Below are 5032 nucleotides of genomic sequence, written 5' to 3'. Positions count from 1 at the left end.
CTCTCTCTCTCTCTCTCTCTCTCTCTCTCTCTCTCTCTCGCTCCTCTAGTTACTCCAGGGCCAACATTTGGCAAAGTTGGGCTGCAGGAGAACCAACCAACCAAACAAAGAACTCAGTTCAGAGCTACGTGAATTGTGGGACTGATTGTCTTAGCTGCACTATTTTATTTAAGAGGGGGAAAATAACAATAATGTCCATAAGGAATCAATATGTAGTTTTTAAGAGACAATCAGTGTGTGTCTTATATAAATGGTACATCTTGTGGTTTTTAATCTGTGCTAGACTTTAAAACTGTGATCTCTCGTATTGTATGCAACGATGAACCCCCACACCAACAGGGGCTTTGCTGTGATTTTAAATAGGTTATAATTAACAGTGAAATTTGAGCAACTGAGTTACATATGACCACCTCTTTCTTCCTCTCCGTTTTTTTAAAAAATGCCTTTCACCAGAGGTAAACTGCACTGAAAAAAAAAAACTTTTTACAGCAACTGTCTCTGAACGAATGAACTGCCGAGATTTAAAAAAAAAGATCAATAAATAAAAATCTACAAGGACTTTTAAATTCACTTATAACACAATAGCCTACTGTTAGGAAAGCTAGCAGTAAGGAGAAAAACATATATATTTAAGACATCGGTTAATTGCTCTGACTTTGAAATTCCAGACAGAGAAAATCACTGTTGTTTTTATGCTTGCAGATGTGAAATTGAGGGGGGGAAATATATATGCATAAACCTTTTCTTTTCTGGATTTGGCAAATATGTATAATTATATTAAAATGGTTCTAGCACAAGCGATGGTTATTGTCTTCCCATGTCCTCGTAAAGGAGCTTTTTAGACTTTACTCCCAGGCGTGCCTACCGGGGAGTAAGGCCCGCTGAGTTCAGTGGCGTTGACTCCCGAGAAGGTACATCTATGACGCCCACGCTTAGCGCTCCGGTTGCTTCCGTGGGCTGCCCGGTTTCAGCGAGGCTTCCCTGCAAGGCCTCATCCCCACTTTCCGCGGGGCTCCATTTCCACTCGAGACCGGATCGCTTTCTGGAAAGCAGAAGCCAGTTTCTGCTTCTTTCTGGAGGGCGAGCTGAGAAACCGAGCTCGGTTTCACCCAATGGATGGAGAAATGCTGTCGAAGATCCAGCCGAAAGCTGGTGGGGATCTTGGGTTTTTTGCTTGGCGTTTTTGGTCGATTAATTTAGGGGCTGAAAGGGAGAGGGAGCGCCTAAGCGGGGGGGGGGGGGGAGAGAGAGAGAGACGGGGGCGCTCAGGGGGCATTTGAGCAGTTCTCCTAAACTTTCTAAGAAGGGATCGGGTGTTCTGAGATAGGAGGAGTAACCACGCAGAAGTGATGGAGGTACAAAGGGGATTGGAAAAGTTTCTGAAAGCTATGATTTCTACAGCGGGGCACAAAAGAACTTTGCTCCCCCCCCCTTTCTTTTTCTTTTTCTTTTCTTTTTGCTCCTCCTCCCCCTTGACACTGCTAGAAAAATCGTTTCCTTTTTAAAGGGAGAAAATCGAGTTCCTGGATTTCTCCAAGAACCCCCCCCTTTTTTTTAATAGGGCGATGTAGAGAAGTAAACAGTTTGGGGTCAGCACCACAAGAAACTAAAATACGAGAGTCTCCTATTAATACTTTTTCCAAGAGATTCCCAGGGTTTTGTTTTTTCTTCTTTTTTAAATCCTCCCTTCCCGATGGCTAAATATTATGTGCATCTCTCCGGAAAACGGACCCCTCCTCATTTTTTGCTATGCCTTTGGGGTTTGAAAGTCAATAGGTTTTGTTAGAACAACTGAAATTATTATTAATTATACACATACCAGAATCAATGCCGGATTTTTACTTTTTCTTTGATCCATTAAAGTACAAACCACCGACTAACCAAGGAAAAGCGCAAGAGGGATCGAAGGGGATAAAACCCGAATATCTGTCTTTAAGGTGTGTGGGCTGCGCTGGGACACAGAAGGCGTTTAAAAGGAAGCTCGTGCAGAAACCTTTGAAATAAAAACAATTTAGCAGGATCCAAGGGAGCGAAATGCTCCTCTTAAAATTGTTTACACGGAGAAGTTTTCTAAACTGGACTTCCAGCTGAGTTTTTCGCATGACGCTTCGGGGCTAGTATATTGGGAGGGGGGTCAGTTTTTGTATGCGACGGTGGGGGTGACTCCCAGGCAAATTTAGACTCGATATTGCGATAGCCCTTTGTACCCCGCTCGCTCCCGCACCCGCCCGGCGCTTCGCTCTTCGGTTTTTGTTCCTCGCATCCCACTGGGGGGGGGGGGGGGTGCGGGGAGGGGGCGGCGGCTGAAGAGCCGGGATTCCCTTTTCTTTGAAGAAATGGGAATTTATCCTTTGGGTGGGTGCGTGCCCCGAAAATTCGAAGCCAGATTATCCTCTGCAAATAAGCAAAGATCTGAAGATCAGATTGCAGATACGCGGAAGCTCTTTCTTTTTCGCGGGGGGGGGGGGCGGGGGGGGGAGGGGGGGGAGACGTGAGTGGGTTTCGAGAGAACGGGGAGGGGGCGCCCCAAAAGACAGAAGGTGGCGGTCAATAGGCTCTGATCAAAGGGAAAGGAAGTTTCTTGTCTACTAAACGGCGAGATTAGAATTAAACGTGTGTATGAAGATTTCGGACGGAGGTGGCCTGGATTGTCTGGGGGAACTGGGGGGGTGCAAATCCACTGAGAACTTTTCTCTCCCCCACCCCCCTTGGCTCTCCCCCCCCCGTCTCGCGTGGGAAAGGATACCCCCCCCCCCCCCCCGAAGCCTCTGCGGTTCTGGAAACAGCTCGAAAGCCATCGATGCCTAGTAGCCAACGTGAGTCCTACGCAGAGTAGACGCATTGACGAAAATGGGTCTGGACAGCGTCATGGCTAACTGAGGCCCCATTCGTCTCAGTGGGGGCTCCCCGGCACCTTTCCCCGTTCCTTGCGAGCCTCCGGGGCCTCTTCGCTTGGAAGTAAGCCTCGCAGCTAAGGGCCATTCCGAGACCGTGGCCCGAGGAAGGCTCGCCACCCTTCTGGCCCCAAAGCCCGCTGCCCGGGCACGGGGGGAACCAGAAAATCGCCCCCTGCGCTTCCCCGCAAGGTTGCTGCTCACTGAGAATGCAAGTCGGAAGCGATACGCGCGCTGCCGCGTTCATTTCGCAGGCGCCTAACGCGAATCAAACAGGTGACTGGCTTGTCTTTGAACGAACCGGGGGGTTGCTGTTTTCCCTCGACTTGTGTTCCAGGGGGCCCCCACATTCCCTTTTGTGGACTTTTGTCCATTCTCCGGGGGCTCGGGCGGCTAAAGGGGGAGAAAGACGGGATCTGAATTGTTAGATGGAGAGGAGAAACGACTTCAGCCATTTTCGGCCTGAGTTCCCGGTGGGCGGAAGGCAGGCTGGCTGGCTGGACGTCGGGTCTCCCCCCACCCAAGGAATTTGCTTTGAGTCCCAGAACAGGACAGTCTTTCCGCGGACAAACCTGCTTTCCACACCCCCAGGCAGCCTTCGCTTCAGGAGCAGCGTCTGGGCGAAGGAGGGCAGAAATCTTTGCCGCGAGAGAGACCCAGGTCTGGCCCTACCCGGACGCACCGGCAATTTTGATTCTAACCCAGCGCGCCGCGGAATTAAATGCGCAAGGAATGATTTGGAGCAACGGAAGGACGATGGGTGTCGCCCACTTGAAGCCAAGCGGCTTAAAGAACTTGAGCAGCGTCCTTGGAAGGGGAAAAGCGCTGGCTTAAGTTGACAGGATTCCCCTTTCACTTGGGAGTAAACCCCTCCGACCCGAGTGAGGCGTACTTCTGGGCAAGCGTGGATGTTGGCTTTCTCCGTGATCGCCCCGCGTGCAATGATAGTTAAAATATGTGGCACGGTCGTGAGCGATGCACGCGCGCTTCTCCCTCTCGTGCCCGCGCTCATACTTGTGCAAAGGGATGCGAAGGCAAAGAGCTGAGGCCTGGATCCTGAGCGCCCTTACTCGAAAGTAAACCGCATCCCAAACAGTCCCGTGCCGTGGGATGCGACTCAAGGGCGTCCGTGCGCGTTGGAGGCACTCGCTTTGCTTTGATGTACATTATTCGAAGCAAAGAGCATTGTCTGGGCGAACGCATTTCATCTCGATTTCTTCAGAAACGACTTCCCCCTCCTCCTCCCCCCAAGCCTGGCCGGGATGACTTTTTTGGGGGCCGCGGGGGCTTGTTTTGCGCGAGCTGATGCAGAAAGTGCAGCCGCCTGCAGCCGGGTCGCTTGCCAGCCAAAGCCCGTCTTCCCAACTCCTTTAAAGCCGTCGTGCCGAAAGCGGCGGGGGCTACGCCCCCTCTAAGCCCCTCCACAGCCTGCAGAGGGATTTCCCTAACCCCAGCCCCTCCCCCTCCCTCTCCAGTTCCTTAATATCATTTGTTTTCGTTTGAAACAAAAGAGGCATAAATCCCCCACTCGCCCCCAAACCCTAAGGAGTAATGTCCGTTTCCAAGGAGACGCGAAGAACAGCTATTTATTTATTTTAAATCCGATGTTATTTACTCCTGGCTGTTGTTTCCTCCTTGTATTTATCCTTCTGATCAGAAATGTGCGTTCAGGCCACTTCTGCACCCCAAAAGCAGCGCAAACCGTCTTCTGGCGCACCTTTCCTTCGCCCCCTCGCTCGTCCGCGCCTTCTGTCCTGCCCAGAAGAGCCTCTGATGGGGGTCGCACGCCCACGTTTAGCAGAGCTGCACCTCGGAGGGAGACGCGGCAGCCAAAGCCGGCCAGAGAGAGAAAGGACGAGAAGGCGGGTATGAAAACCCTCCTGCTTCTGTGGAGAGCTGGCTGAAGCTCCGAAAGGCAGCAAGCGCGGCGCTTCTCCGGTGCGCTCAGCTGCGAGAGGCAGTTCTCTTCGGAGCAGAAGAAGGCGTGGGGTCCTCGCCGAGCCGGGTGGCCCAGCCTGGTCTGCCCGGCTCAATGCATAGCGGGGGGGGGGGGGGGGGACACCCAAAAAAAGGGGGGGGCCCCCCCCGCCCCCGGGGGGCCGTTTTTCCTTCCCCCTCCATTGCCCCTCCCCCCCACC

Source organism: Varanus komodoensis, unplaced genomic scaffold, assembly GCF_004798865.1.
Source record: "Varanus komodoensis strain SLA01 unplaced genomic scaffold, ASM479886v1 scaffold3, whole genome shotgun sequence".
NCBI classification, from domain to species: Eukaryota; Metazoa; Chordata; class Lepidosauria; order Squamata; family Varanidae; genus Varanus; species Varanus komodoensis.
The sequence above is the reverse complement of the archived record's forward strand: the minus strand, read 5'-3'. Positions refer to the sequence as shown.